General features: G+C 35.5%; 1 long non-coding RNA gene across 1 annotated transcript in view; it reads right to left on the bottom strand.

Moving 5' to 3' along the window:
* The window catches only part of LOC121861666, a 34,286-nt gene extending 23,215 nt beyond the window's left edge, over positions 1–11,071 (bottom strand). The window contains exon 1 of the long non-coding RNA XR_006088056.1: positions 10,808–11,071. This is a non-coding gene — a long non-coding RNA (uncharacterized LOC121861666). The remainder of the gene's footprint in view (positions 1–10,807) is intronic.
* Between the last annotated feature and the right edge of the window lie 6,425 nt (positions 11,072–17,496).

The following is a 17,496-nucleotide window of genomic DNA, read 5'->3' as shown; positions in this document are numbered from 1 at the left end:
ATTGCCTTTCTCGGGATTCTTCTTCTTGTTAGTATTATTTTTTTAAGGTAATTAATAAAATGTCAATTTCCTTCAGACAGTGAACTAACTCCCTTTGTGGTGAGAAAAATAACGACAACTTGACATTCTCTCTCGTATTTTGACAAGATAAATAAATAAACCTTGTAAAAATATAAAAAATTATAAATAAATAACTATCCCTACTTTTATTAATGTTTCTATGAGATACAATAAAACACACACACACACACACACACACACACACACACACACACACACACTAATGAACGTAAACAAAGGTAAAAAGAAACATTAATTACCTCATTAGTGAAACTCTGTGAACTGTGTCATCATTTTCGACTCATCTGCCTGTCGTAATATTCCGGCAGGTGAGTGGAATATGAAGGAGATGAATGAGAATGGCAAATGAAGGAAGGTGGAAGTTGGGTTGGGTTGGGTTGGGTTGGGTTGGGTTGGGTTGGTTATGGTAATTATAAACCCTAGTAAAATTCCTGGTATGAATCATTTGTCTGGCATAGTGTGAGAGGTACGAGAGGTGTGAGAGGTACGAGAGGTGTGAGAGGTGTGAGAGGTATGAGAGGTGTGAGAGGTATGGGAGGTATGAGAATTACGAGAGGTGTGAGAGGTATGAGAGGTGTGAGGTGTGAGAGGTATGGGAGGTATGAGAGGTGTGAGAGGTATGGGAGGTATGAGAATTACGAGAGGTGTGAGAGGTATGGGAGGTATGAGAGGTGTGAGAGGTATGGGAGGTATGAGAATTACGAGAGGTGTGAGAGGTATGGGAGGTATAAACGTTTGCACATAAACAAAACACAATCCCAACGAGAAGACAGTTGGCCAAAAGTCATGCTAACATATGCGTGTATAGAGTGACAACAAGGTCTCAATTCTCCTCTTCCGCTACACAACACAACGAGATGTACAACACAGAGAACAGTCTTAGATCACCTGTCATCATGTTTATCACCTGTTAGTTAAACGAGGCCAGGTCAACACTCATGGGTCACCTGACGCTTATATATCAAGAGAAAATGGTTTAGAAGTTGTCGTGTTTGGTGTCATCTGAGTGACCACAATGACTCACCCCACCCCCACTACTCCACCCCCGCCCCATCCACCCACAGACACGGGCAGTGGACCCTAGCCAAAGTTCTCCCTCCTTCAACTTGGTCAAAATCTTGGAATAACTCACCGATCTCTCTCTCTCTCTCTCTCTCTCTCTCTCTCTCTCTCTCTCTCTCTGCCAAAAATATTTCAGGGATCCGAGTGAGGAAGATATTGGACTGAGGGCGGACGGGAAGAAGAACCATGGAAGTTGGTGATTCCTTCCTCATGACGGCAGGAAGATGTGTGTTTAGTACAATACGAGTACAGTTGAGGGAGGTGTCTAAACATTATAAATTAGGGGATAAACAAGACAACTATTCTGATTATACACTGGTCTCTTCTAAGTAACTCAATGAATAAAAATGATAAAACATGAATAAACACATACATTAAATGATAAATAAATAAATAAATAAATAAAGCAATCGACAGTTCTATGGATGTAACCTAATTTTCTGGACGTCACAGAGACCAGTTGGAAGAGAACCTAACTCGACAATGAGTGAGAGGAGAGGAAAATTACCCTCAAATATCAATCACTATAAACCAGAGTCCAGTTTCTTATAGGCTCGTAATGTATGCATTGGTTATAAGAACAAAACACATCTACAGTAGTTATTGTAATCTAAGGGGCACATTCTGAGACATTTTTAAACCACTATCTCTGTGTCGTAGCTGAAGTGAAACAGTTACGTCAAGGGAAAAAACATATATCACCAATTTTCCCTCGATTCGAACACCAAGGAAACTTCTCTCTACGTCACGAAAAGTTTGAACAAAAACCCTGACAACTTTTTCCCTGGCCATATAAACTGTACAGGGTGTAACAAAAATCTAAGAGTCGTAAGAGATTTTCCGACTGACTCTTCCGGTAGGGTTGTCAAAATCCTTCGTCCGTTGTGTTATATATTGTTTTCAACACAATTTTTTATAGATATTTTTTTTAGTGACTGTACATCTGTCTGTCGTGAGCGTGTGTATACAAGTACTTAATTTCATGTTTTACAGTATAGCAGAGTATTGACGGTAATTACTGAACTTTAAGTCATCAATACACAACTACAAACTCGACATTAGAGTAATTAACGAGTGTAAATAATATGACATTTAAGTTCTTTTAATAAACAAATAATTTACGCATAAAAAGTAACAGTAATTGTAATAACAAATTTTATTCTGTTAACACTTCTTGATTTCCCACGTGTAAACTGACATGGTTGGTGTAAATTGTTATTGTAATAATTTATAGTAATTTCATAATAATTTAAATGTTAATATTAATTCTCAACCATAAACAACTTGAACTTTTTTGTCTAAGTCACCAAAACAAGAAAAAAATATGGTGTTAAGAGCGAGTTAATTTGCACACACACACACACACACACACACACACACACACACACACACACACACACACACACACACACACACACACACACACACACACTGATCCTTACATACATACACTGCGATTAATATATACACAAGTATCAAGACTCATGACCATAAACTTAAAGGTGTTACTGGTGGTTTGTGAAGGAGTCGCTACTGACTGCCCACTGTGTAATATTTTCCTACATTATTTACGGCGTGGAATTCCAAGAACTAAATGTTATCAATTACAATTCGTGGAACTAAAATCTCGTCGAAGTACAGAGCTTCACCTAAGGTTGTTTTTAACGTCGATGTATCCCAGAATTTCGACTCTATGCCATCTACATCCTATCTGTTGTGGATGGTCGAGAGAGTTAACAGAGTGTGAGTGAGTGAGTGAGTGAGTGAGTGTGTGTGTGAGTGAGTGAGTGAGTGAGTGAGTGTGTGAGTGAGTGAGTGAGTGTGGAGTAGCGACGGACGGTACAAGCAGTATCTCCCGAAGGCTCTCAGATGAAATATTTCCATGTGTGTCACTGGCCAGAGATGAACAATGTTTCATATATGTAAATCAAGCTGGGTTGGGGGGGGGGGATACCACTCTTCTGTCACGAGAAGTAAACACTGACTGCTGACTGGGTCTTGACTGTGTAGCTGCTGCTGTTTGGGTTAAGTGACGTGGATATAGAATTGTTTGCTGCTATCATCTCTTGTGTGACCTCCGTGACACACACACACACACACACACACACACATCGACTATCGGTTATCAGCCAAAGTACACAGCGCCACAAGGACCCTCATCTGTCTGCCCTCTGTAAACACCGGCCCACAGTAGTGATGTGACCTGCTGTCGGCTAATATGACCTAGCCTATGTCCTACCTAGTCTAACCTAACCTAACCTAACCTAAACATAATCTAACCAAAGCCAAATCAAATCTAACCTAGCTTAATCTGCCTTAACCTCATCAAACCAAATCTGACTTAACACAATCGAACCAAACCAAACCAAACACAACCAACGTACAGTATAACCAAACAAGCAATTGCCTTTAGAAACTGTTCCTAGTCTTCTACATTCCTTCGACAATATCCCCCCCCCCCAACACACATTGCCTTCTTTTCAACCCCGTTTCAAATGCCTCAATAATAATATTCTGTGCCCCAGTTTTCCGTCACAGAAAACCCCTTACTCTTTGATGTTGTCGTTTATTCAATATTTACCTCAGTACCTCCCACGATAATAAAATCCTTTCTCCACCCCCTCACCCCCCCTCCCCCACCCCCTCACCCTCCACCGCTAAATTGTCTTGATATTTACGAATTATAACTTTTTAACACTATTTACTTCCCTTACATAAATGCTCCCCGACAGATTTAATTTTCTCTACTTGTTTTTTCCCCTCCAAGAATCCCTCTCTCCCTACATTAAATTATTTCTCCTAAAATAATAATTCCCCTCACAGATAAAGGCTCCTATGCCTCTTCCCTACATCAAATGATTTAACCTAATAATTTCCCCTAACAGAAAATGGTTTTAATCCTTCCCACCTCCATCTACAGTACTTCCCCCAAACAATTTTCCGAGTAGAAAATCCCTCGAAAATCTTCTCCTTATATCTAATTATTTCCCCAGACTATTTCCCCTCTCCTTAGATATTCCCTAGATGTGTTCCCGGACCTTCCCTGAACTTTGATTGGACGATAACGCCATCGCCTTGACGTAGATTGGACGGCAGCGCAAGCACTATGACGTTTATTGAACAACAACGCAAACCCTTTGACGCTGATTGGTCAACAGCGGATGCACACTGACGTTAATTGGACGAAGTACGAGAGACCAGTTGCACTGTTGTCACGCTCATTAGATGTCTACCTGTTGCATGAAATCAACTAACCTAGTTAAGTGATTCAATAAACTGATCAATTAACTATCACAAGGTACATTACATCATTTTGGTGTCCATTGGCCGTGTAAACACTCACCAACTATAAATGTATCACAATTTAATTTAATCTCACTACCCTAACTAAATCAAACACAAACTTACTCATAAGACACACGTCAGAGGTCGGTGTTCGTGCTCCCTATACCACCATAGTCATCTAGTGTCTTTGGAAAATTACGTTCCTTAGACACCATAAATTTAAGTAACCAAAATTATCTTTATTCAGTCATTATATTATTCATTCGATCACTTTTACTATATCCCAGATGAGAAATAAACGCACGTATCAGAAGAAAAACTGCTTTCGAAATGATAGTCGGCTTTACCTGTACAACATAGCTTTTCTGAATACCATCTCCCCCTCCCTCCACCTGTACGGAGGGCGAGGGAGTATTGAAAGCGTCGGTCAATCAATCCACACAGAAAAACTCTACCAACACAATAACCATTGTTGGGCTTGCTTTCACTCAGTCTATGATGCATTTTAAAGGGCATAATTCCCTTAATAATGGTGCTGTAAACCCGTTCAGTTCTGGCAAACAATGTCATTATAGGTCAAGGTGAAGGAGGCGAGGTTTGGCAGTGTTTCTACTGCTTGGTCTGGGGCAGCGCTCGTCCTGTTGACACCGGCAGACAACAGGTCGATGCAGTCACTTGTTCTTATGACGCCCACCTAACATATAGCCTGATCTTTTATCAAAAAATAAGAAATCCACAATTTAAAATATTAGTAAACCATTATTAATTACATTATCATTTTCTAAAAAGTAAAACAACATATTTATTGCCACAATCATCATTCACAGTAAATTTAGTTTCGCGACCATTCAGTTTTCAGGAAGGGAGTCTCGTGTGAGTGGCTGGCTTAACGACACATTGACAGGGCGCTGAAGGAGAGCACTCGTAAAAATATAATAAGGGGGAACGAATTGTGGTATATGAATGCATGGTATAGTGGTAGTAATACAGTGTTCCTCTATATTGTGATAACTGTATCGACATATAATGAACCAATGGCTACTGTGGGGGGGATGATGTTATCGCTGATGGGAAATAAATACCAAAATACGGTATATATAAAATGGTATTATTACCCAAATGGTCAATATATTCAATTTACACTTACAGTTTGGTAAATTATTCGAAGTTCATTAATATGTAAACAAAATCACAACTCATTCTAAAATTAACATATAGTCCAGTGTGTGTGTGTGTTGTGTGTTAAGCTCCTTTAACTAGTGAGCCATCTTGACCTCCCTGAAAGTCAATCGAGACCCATTAGCAACCAGCACTCTTTTTACCCTCTCCCTAGCCACTATTAAGGTGTCGAGGTAGAAAGCTTTATGTAACTGGGCCGGCCGGTACCTTTGTTGGCATGTATGAATTGCACTTACGTATAGACAGGTGGATATATACCTTTGTGTACGGGAAGGTGTGTGGTATTTTCCTTTTCTCTTTCTTATTTGGACTTTTCACATTAAATTCAACCTTCCACTTCAACACTGGTCCGTCACACAACAATGTCCACAGCTAACGAACAGCAACATAGAGAAACTGAGATCGGAACAAAAATCCTAGCAGGGTTTTTTTTTTCGCACCAGAACTAAATCATAAAAAAAATGCGTTTCCGGTTTCCTGACAGACCCTTCACCCCCCTTTGTGTTGCTGCTGATCCTAAACCTTTTCCGGAAATTAAGTAAAAATAAATAAATAAATCAGTATTCAGTATTAAATGTACAGTGACCTCCAGTTGTGCTGTTACCCCCTATAATGCCTCCCTTATCCATGTGGCACCGTGGCACTACTCTCGTGGCTAAAGGGAACTCATTGATAAAGCAGTTTCCGAGTATTTGTTTTTGTCAGTATCTGTAAACATGTATTAATAGTCGAAAGAATATTTAATCTCAATACTAATCAGGTTACATGTCGAAGGAGCGTCATATGTGAATCTGGGGTGGGTTGAACAGCCAGCCACTCCATAAGTTGTATGTCTGGCCAAAAATTCACATCCCAAAAAACACCGTTTTCCGTGTTATGGAGATATGCGTTCGTTAAACGGTTTTTGAGAAGAAGAAAAAAATTACCCTAATTTTATATCTCTCAAAAGATTGCTTTTTCGGCCATATTTCCCAGGAAATCGTAATTTGGGGGATGTGAATTAAAACCAATAAATAAATAATATAAAATAAAATTTGGAGAGAAAAACTGAATAAACACAAAGGAGATTAGATTAGTTTTCGCCAAATCCCAATAAATAAATAATATAAAATAAAATTTGGAGAGAAAAACTGAATAAACACAAAGGAGATTAGATTAGTTTTCGCCAAATCCCCATGATTCTCATGGCATTCTGTGTCGCCAGTTGGTTGGCAGGTCCTCGCCACGACTCGTCTTCGAATGACAGATTACTTCCATAAGAGAGATCAAACAGCACACTCCAACACGCTCACATGAGGTGAATAATCGCGTCGAGCTCAATGGAGTATACAAAGATAAAAGACACAGGAACCAACCGTAACAAGTCGCGCTTGTTGTGTGTGTGCCAACGAACCCCGTGGCCATTGCTGGTCACATAATTACGAATAAATGTATGCAGTAAGTAAAAAATATGATGGATAAGAAAGTGAGAGACAACTCTAAATCTTGACGGGCTGTTTGGAATTTTTCTAAATGATAAAATGCATTAAAGCAAATATTCTAGGAAACATTATCATCACGTTTTGCGGCTATTTTCCACGCTTGCGTAAGTTAGCCATGATAACCTGATGCATTGGTGTCCCGGTTGCCCCCAGACATAGAGCAAGTTTTACGGCTGGGTGGCCTTCGTATCGCCAACCTACTTTTACAATGTGGAACAGGGAATTATTTGCAGGACCTCCAAGCGCCCTCTTAGCTGTTATGGCAGAGTCGCTACTCCATTAGGTATACGCCAAGATGACCCGGTTACCCAAAGGTTTTAGTGCGTGCTACTATTGTATGCTATCTACCGAGTTGGATTTGGTCTACCAGGATATTTACGCTGTAACGTCCATTAACCGAATATATATATATATATATATATATATATATATATATATTAGGATGGTGGCACTGTAAGATAAATAATTTCTTATCATGTACTTTTTTTTCAAAAGTTTTAAATGAGCGATTTGTTAAACTGTTTATGTAGCTGCTTGAGCAGTGACAATGACTATAGTAAACGTCTCTGTTGTGCTTTTAATGCACAGATGCAATATTACAAATTCATTAATTCCTGTAAATTTATGTGGCACGAAGTCTATCTCACCCCCTGAGCCCTAAGGAATCAAAAATGTTCTCCAACAATCTATCACTCATTATACATGGCAAGTTTCCCGCTTAATATGACATTTTTATCCATAAGTCTTTTTACAGCTTCTCTGTGCATACAGTACATACTCTTCTCATGTTTTTCACTAATGTACATTAATATGGGGTAATGTACTACCTGTACTGATAAGTGTTTACAATAAATCTTACAAAAACACCAAACAAACCTTGAATAATATTCACCCAACAAATATGTACAGGTAATTGGTAATAACCCATCCGTTAGCAAATAAAACTCACAAAAGCTTTAAAAGTTATTGTTGAGTCTTTTATCACCTAATTTTTATACAGAATATGGACTGTATTTTTGTATATACAGCATAGCATGTACGGTACAGTACATCATCTCTAGGAGGGAAAGAGTGCACCATGCTAAGTTTCAGACAATCCACTGAACCTCTTCTGATAAATACCTACACTAACCTAATGATGTACAGTATAGAGAAACAGGAGTTACAGGTACCTATTACACACAGTACATGGCAACTTTACCGGATTACCCATGAGACTCCCAGGTCACCTACTTTTGCATTTCCTGATTAAGATTAATACAGCACAGCACAGTACTACTGAATTAATTTTTTCTTAAGAAAATTTTTCATATACTGTACTGTGCTGTACATTATTCCCAGTGTTAGACTTATACCATAAGCAAACAGAATGGCTCCATTGAGAGGTGCAGCTTTGCTGGTCAACAGTTTTAATGAGACACTCACTGAAAGGCCATTATGTATATACAGTATTTCCCACTTGATATTTCTGTTTCATATTATCTAAAATTTCAGAAAAGTAATAAGACATGAAATACTGGTACATTCTTTAAAAATATATACAAATATAGGACACGACACTTGACTGAGGATCTCGCCATAGAAAAACCTTCTGAATTTCCTTGCTTAAATATTAGTACAGTACATTACCGGTACCGAGTGTATATTGTTATACAGTACAGTATTCCTTCTCATGTCCAAGGACCCTCCAAAAAATGATCACTTTCAATAATGATAAAAATGCTCAGAACTTCCTAATCAAAATGAACCAAAGAGGAATTAAAGCTTTAATAAAAATATCTAAAATAACTGTGGACTAAATAATGTCTTCTTTTTTTCCTTTCAGGATGTTCCTATAACATTTGTTTTAATGCAAAAAATTTAAATACTGTCAGGATGCATACAGAAAAATTACTCAATATTGCTACTTAAGGATTTGACAAGCAAGCCAAAGACTCTACACCTAGGTACCTGTACAGTACTATATATTATTTGTGCAGTATATTTGTAATGTCTATGTATAATGTATACCTGCTTTGTCTATAGAAATGTTGAATCAATGTAAACTTGTATGGTATAACGAATATTTTACAGAATACACTTCTATAAATCTGCACTACATAACTAACTAATCTTCAGTGCTTCATAAAACAAACCACTGCTGAGCCGTGTCTCATTTTAAGAGAACTAAAATTACTGAGATCCATACCCAAGTTCAGCACTACTCAGTTGCTTGTCCCTTTTAATATCAGCCAAAATACAGTTACAATTTTCACCAATGCACTGAAGCACAAAAGGTCACAGTCTACGTGCCATTTCCAAAGTAAATACAAAGTTGGTTTTTCCTTGCTTCCCCATCAAATTTGCATTCTATGCACTATAACAAACACATTAGTGAAAATTCGGAACGAAATTAGGCTTTATTAAGTCCAAAAAGCCATTTCAGACATTTGACAAACTTAATCCCGAAGTTCATATGAGCTGGTTAAAAAAATCCTTATCACGCAAATACTTCATACAACAGGTACTATAGTGTTAAGATATAAAAGATACCTTCTAAACAAATAAATTTCAAAATTTAGGAAGCCAACACACATATACCTGAACTGGGTATAGGCAATATGATTCAAGTACTGTACAGTACCAGTACAATAAAATATTGCACAAAATTTTTTATGCTTTTCAAAAAGTACAGATCAATAATGTACTGTATTAAGAACAGAGGTATACCACTAAATTAACAGTTTTGAGGACAGATTTAAATTTTTTTTATACTACCTGTATACAGTATGTAAAAGTACTACACTGTAATTCATGGGTCCACTGTCTGGACTGAAAATATGCTTTTGAATTTACTTTAGAAATGGCACACACACACACACACACCTTCAGCACTGTGGCTGAATGACAAAGACCCAAGATGCAGAGGCCACGGTCTACTTTCTACTTCTAAGTAAATCCTGGAGAGTTTTTTGGATAGTTTCAACAATAGGTCCATTAAGTACTGGTATATTTACTTTTAGCCTCTTCGCCACTGATCGGCTCATTGGCCACTTGGGCGGTTGGTCATGTCTCTGTTACACACTGTTGGCAAGTACTGGCTCAAGAATGTACCTGAACCTGCTCCAGTGTTGGTCAAGTCTTGTCTTGAAAGAGCTCACACTCGGTGCCGTCACAACACTCTCTGTTAGATTGTAACAAGAGTTTACAGCTCTCACTCCGAAAAAGTTTGCCCTCACAATTTTCTGGATTTGTGGCTTCTTCAACCTTGAGCTGTGACCCATAGTAAGGTGTATATTCACGTACAAATTTGTTATAGACAATGAACTAGCAATACTATTATCATTACTATAATGTTTCTAATATAAATGGAAGACTAGAAAAAATGCTGTACAGTACAAACATTCACAAACGATTGCATCACAGTATCAACAGTACAGTATAAGTCACAAGAACACCTACATGTTTCTCAGATTTTCATTACATTTAGTAACTTATCAGTGGCCAAAATAGAACTGTTATAATTCATATTACTTGTGCTTAAACACTAGTGTTACATAAGATGATTAGCCTAGCAATAAATTGACATGAAAAACAAAAACTGTGAGGATGACTCTAAATAAGAAATTAATCTAGTGAATGAAAATGTACGGTAGTTGAAATACGGTACTAAACTACTAGCTATACATATTAACACCAAGCATACAGTGTATCATATTATATGGCTATTGTATTCTTACCTGCAATAATGACAGGAGAGACAATGAGCTGACAGTTACATCCACTTGTCTACTCCAAGACCGAAAAGTTTCCCACAACTTTTTCGGGCGAGCATTAACTTAACAGCTTCCGACTAAGACAACTATTAAACTATACACAACAATATCACAACTCATAGGTACATCAAATCGTTTACACCGTATTTCTTCCCGGGGGATAATTCTTTACGGCACTTCATTACTCAATACACGAGCTTAACACCACCTGCACTATCAACACCTCACCTTGGCATCACCCACTCGCTATACGTTGCCATAGTGACCGTCGCCAAAACATCATGGACTGACTGTTGTGATTGGCCGGTCAGATCGAAGCTGATTTCTGATTGGCTTACTTACTCATATAAGCCCGAGAAGTAAATGTCAACAAATACCGCACGTTTCACATACCATCCACGGCACCTCTCTCTTACATACCTGTTCACCCATCAAAAAAAATTATTCGGCACCCGTTTTATATTGTATCACTCCGTAAGGGTGCCGAATAATTTTTTTTTTGTGGGTGTGCATGATACTTGTACACACACACACACACACACACATATATATATATGAGTATGCAATTGAATTTGATTACCGGTAAGTCAAATACAGTATTAGTGTACTAGACTCGCTGCCAGGGCATTATACATCCTATATATATACTACTGTATTAGCAACACACTCATTCTTTTGCTACTAGCATAGTCAAGGAAACCCAGATCACTTAGTTCTTTATGAGATTGACCAATATTTTAATTAACAAAACTTTTTAAAGTACTTGCTCAGTTATCACATTAACTAAACCATGACTCACTTATGCTGTGGTTTCAATACTATTAAGTTGTAATTTATATCCCAGACTGACTAACTTCCCGGTGTTTCTCAAATCTGACAAATTTTTCACCAAAACAATTCTACTTTTCATTTTTCTTTGCACTATTAAGTATATTGTAGTTAATATTGACACCAAAAAAGGGTCACCAGCTTATCCCTACTACGGACATCACATGATGTATTTCTAATTGTTGAAACTATCCTTAGTTGCAAAATTATTCATTACACTGAGTCACATCAGCTTCTCTCTTTTCACTATTATACTTCCCAAAGGAAAATCAACAAGTGACTTCTTCTCTCCCCTTTCATTCACAGTCCTACAAAACTTGATGTCTTTTATTAATTTTCCCGTGTTCCTAAAATAGTGTCAGGGTATGACATAGTGTAATGCCTTACTCACTACTAAATTACTTAATCTCGCCATCCTCCTTCCATTCTGTAATGAATTATTGATTCACTTGTCAAGGTCTTCTAACTGAGCCAAACAGCAGTGGACCACAAACACATATGCTTAAGACACCACCTTCTCCTCAACAAGGTACTGCACTGGTACCGTCATACCAAGTGTCTGGTGTGTAAATGAATTTTGATGAACATTTTAACATTCAAATTTAATATTTCAATTTATTCAAGTCAAGGTTTGAATCTCTAGGGGCCAGTTTTTAGCCCCGTGGACTTAATGATTATAGTTGCCGTAGACTGTAGCAGTTAATTTTTCAAGGAGTGGCTACTTCAGTCATACATTAGTGACTGTACAAATGTTATTTCATCAATAATTAATTAAAAACAAAAGACTTCAATATTCATTAGACTCCCATTTACACATATTCAAACACCTTGACATTGTTTGATGCATATTTTAAAAATGGTTTTTGTTTCTCATGAAGACAAATAAGTCTTTGATACTGTAAGAAAAAAAAAAAATATATATATATATATATATATATATATATATATATATATATATATATATATATATATATATATATATATATATATATATATATATATATATATATATATATATATATATATATATATATATATATATATATATATAGCAAGTAAATCACTGTAGGTGCATGTGACAGGAAACCTGAAGATGAATTACATGAAAGCTATCAGTATATATATATATATATATATATATATATATATATATATATATATATATATATATATATATATATATATATATATATATATATACTCGTTTCATAAGCTTTCTTTTTAAAAAAATTAAATCAATCCATCTCACTTAACCTTTTTATCTTTTATCCTCATTGGCTTCCAAATTATAGTATTTAATAACATGCAATATGGGTTAGATAAAAAAAAATAATGATATATTATTTATTTGAAAATGAGATATTCTGTATATAATAAGGATAAAAAATTATGAGTAACATCACAGAATACATCCTATTGATCATAATTTGTATATGTTGCAATACCTGCATCATGAAAAGCAATACCTGTATATGTACTATACAATGTATTTTATATTATTAAAGAAGGCATCTATTGTCCATATACTTGTCCAATATTAATTCTAAACCCTTAACTAAACTTATTAAACTGTATTTAAAACTTAATCAAGTATACACAGTAGCTTTTATTAAATCAAAGATATACGGTACTGTACTTGAAATGGTCCAAGAATGTTCCCTTCAGCAGTAAAGATTAATCAATTCTTCAACACCACAGTTGTTTGGACCTCTTATTATATAAGATAAAGCAAACCCTAATACAATAACAAAAATATGATATTTCCCCTGAAAAGGACACAAAGCTAAACTGGTGGACTTACCTCAATATCACTTTAAATTATTAACCTTTTTTTCCTTCAAATTTATGTACAGTACACTATCCTGTACTATATCAGAAACTAATACAATTTATATAAACCTGTGTTTACACAAGAAGCAGTAGTACAGTATTTTTCTTAACTTTTAGATTAATTTTCACTCCAAGAATACAGTACAGGTGTACCTTTATTAGTCTAATTGCATTTCGACATTGTGTTGATTCTGCACATAAACCATAATTGAAGCTCCAAAACTATGAATGTACCTGGAATTCCAAATACTGTACTTGAAGACAAATTAAAAGTTTTTTATGTACCTGTATTATACTGATACCTACTGTATGCTGTGGTAAATATAAGTGTTGCTGTATTTTTTCTTTCTTTCAAATCCCTGATTAGCCAAAAACTTCACAGAAACATGTGGTGGTAATCAAGAGTGTCCATAACTTAAAGATACAGTACATGACTAATGCATGAAGCTTCTTCTTTCATTTTAGATAGTTTTGTTTCTGTATTATCAAACACTGTATTCATTTATAAAGCTGTATATAAATATTTCTAAGAACTATGCACCTATCAATATACTATTTAATTGAGAGTAACATTTTGAAGTAAATCAGATAATGAAAATAATTTTTGGAACAGTCAGTTAATAAAATGATTCAGCAATGGAAAGAATTTGAGCAGTAAACTGCAGGTTATTAGTGTGCATTGGACAACCACCATCTTCTAGCATGCAAAAGAATTTACAACCTTGGTAAAATTATCTTCAACTGTACAATACTAACATATACACACTGCAGAAACTAAACTCTCTACAGTTAGTACCCTCTGTGGTTTCATTTGTGTTATTAATCTGTTTTCAATTCTAAGAATAATATTGTATTTGACTGTGACAATACATAAGCAGAAATAAGCTTTTTTCCCAAATTCAACAACTGTACAGTTACAGGTACAGTACGGTAACTGAAAAGTAATTCAAGCAAATCATCTACAAGTTTTAGTAAGACATACTAGCAACTATTTTACCGATTCAAAATATGTTATCACTATACAGATTAGACCAATGCATCACCTAAACTACTTTAGGATATTGCACTTTTACAATTATTACCGTATTCACATTTTATTTTAATGTTCTGCAGGACCTGGTTAACATTTCTCAACAGGTGAAACTAACATGAATTATAATCTATCTAACTTAGTATGTAAATACTAATTCCTTCACACTATTGTTAGTTTGTTACTTTGCATATATCATACAGTATTTCCATTACAAAGCAAGTTTCTGGTCTGGCTTATGTTGTAAATTTATCTTAAAAATATTGCAAAAAAGGATTTTTTCTTTACCCCTTTGGTTATGCTAGTTCCAGTCATGTTATTTTCCACGGTTGCCTCAGCAACTCTTCATGCTTAGTGTAATGAAAGGCAGATGCTTTACCAGTGTGATTTCTAAACTAATTTGCAATATTTTTCATCATGTATAGCAAGAGAAATCAGTAGGCCTAACTAATGTAAACCATACTGTTGTACAACTGCAAATTACTCGCTGGATACACAGACATACTACAGTACATGTGCAACTGAGGAACTTTTCCTTCCCACCTCATGAACAATTCTTTTAACACTAATTCTTCATCATTGAACGGTTTAGTGTTCAGGTTCTCAAACTCAATATCTGGAACATTTACCAGTTTGTTTGCTAGAGAAGTGAAATTTACTAGCATGACACACGAATTAATATCTCAAATGTAAAATAAGGCAGGTAGCTGAGAGAAAAGTTACATAAATTCAAATATACTGTACAGCATGGCAGTCAAGTCAAAGGTGAATTCAGTGTGACATTACACAGGCAATTATTAATCCAAACCATATACTATAGGGGACTTAAGAAAAATAATTAGGAGTGGGATTAATGATGAAGAAAGCACAAATTCTTAATTGATGACTCCTAGCCTATCTCATAATAATAACTACATTTATAAAATCCACACAATCTTTTAAAAGACTTTTCAATCTCATTTATTTAAAATGTTGCCTTTTCTTGTGATTGATTCCCTTTCCGTAATTTCAAGTTTGATTATTTTCAAGACAGGCATCCCTCAAGTCACAGATGGGTAAGTCTTCAAAAACATGCCCCATAAAAAGCAAAAGCACAACTTGCCTTAATCTGTCCTCATAAGAATTAAGTAATGACAAAAAAATATTCTCAAGTTCAGACAAAATTTAATAGAAAAGATATTAAATAGTAAGAAATATTGTACTATAGTAAAAATTCTACTTACAAAAAACTTTGGAGAACAGCACAGAAGTTGATGTGGCAGTTCCTACCTTCTTGTACCATCCCTATTAACCTATGAGTACTTTGGGGGTAAAGTCATCATACTCAGGGGTTATCATCATCCTACTCAAGGGGTTAAATTGTCATACTAATGGGTTGTCATCATACTCCTCAAGGGGTTATACTATCATTCTCAAGGGGCTACATCATTCTACTCAAAGGGCTATGTTATATCATACTCAAGAGGTTAACTATGATTGCTACACCAATTTATTACTGTATGTCATTTTAATTTACAGGTACATTAGCATAAATGTCTTTATATAGTGTACAGAACAGTTTTTTTGTGTTCAGTGAAACAATTTTCCCCATTGCTTTAATTCCTCAAACTTTTCCATTACTGTGGAATTTTCTTCCATACCTGAAAATTCATTCCATACTTTAGGATTCTATTAAAGTAAACTTACATAACTCGAGCTTCCATAAATCAAGGGATACCTGTACTGTACTTTTTAAATATACAGGTACCATACCTTAAAATTCTGATGGCAAAATTCTACTCTAATTACTATAGTGTCCTGTATCTTAAAACAATGTTGCTGGTTCTCCAACATATGAAAATATTGATAATTGTAATGTTTCTTAGAGACTCTGGCACATGCCACCATTTCTTCAATACAAGAAATGACTCCCAAAATATAAACTACTGTACTTAAAATAATATTTATCCCAGTTTCCAGAAAATAACTACAGTACTAGCTTTTTGGTGAAAGAGTGACAAAGTAAATGACTAAATCAGTCACAGATGCTTTACCCTGCAGAAATTAATAACTCTGTAATAGCCAGGAACAACTCTGGTAGAGGAATCTTACAAGTAATGCCATTTTGCATTTCTCTTTTTATATTTGTGTATTTTACTCTATGAAAAACCTCAAATGTTAGGATGGGTAGGATGGGTATCTTATAATACAGTAATTTGCATTACTTCTTCAAAGCAAGTAACTGCCTAATCAGCTTGTTAGTTGAGAAGCAGAAGTAACTGCTTCAGTTGTGAACGTTAAAACCAACAAGTAGAATACGGTACTTCAGCAAATGTTCAGAAAAATTGCTGTTGGATGTAGCTTATACAGTAAACTCATTAATATCTGGCACCTAAACTGGATAGACAAGAAACATTTTCATTGACCCCTCAAAACAAATTAAATTTTACGGAACTTTCATCTAAGCCAATTGTATCCACAATGTCCGAGAACACCCTTTGCTTAGTACAATTGTTTACTTTGGTTCATACTAAAGCCTGCAGTCTCTCCAGCATTTTTGATATATTCAATTAAAAAAATTTACACTTATAAGATTCTTCCACAGTTTAATCTACATACTTCAGTGATGGATTCAAACAGTATGAGAAAAACAAACCACTTTGACCAGCAGAGGAGTAAAATGAAACTGAAATTTCTTCACAATTCTTCCAAAATTTGGTCATTTGTAATAGGAGACTGGAAAATGTACAGAATAAATTGTTTTGATGAAAGCATACATGTTACTTCACCAATTACATAAACATAAAAGCTCATAAAGAAGAAATAAAGTTTATCTAGGAGTCACTTGGACAAATAGTAAGAGAAAAGTTCTACATAAGCAGAAATTAAATGAACTGAACACTCCACTTTATGACCGATACAAATAGTAATAACCAGAAGGCACAGCAAGCTTCCATCCAAAGTTCACTGTAAAAGAAAGAATTTT

This window comes from Homarus americanus, unplaced genomic scaffold (assembly GCF_018991925.1).
Source record: "Homarus americanus isolate GMGI-L3 unplaced genomic scaffold, GMGI_Hamer_2.0 scaffold51216, whole genome shotgun sequence".
NCBI lineage: Eukaryota > Metazoa > Arthropoda > Malacostraca > Decapoda > Nephropidae > Homarus > Homarus americanus.
This window is presented reverse-complemented; position numbering and strand designations above follow the sequence as displayed.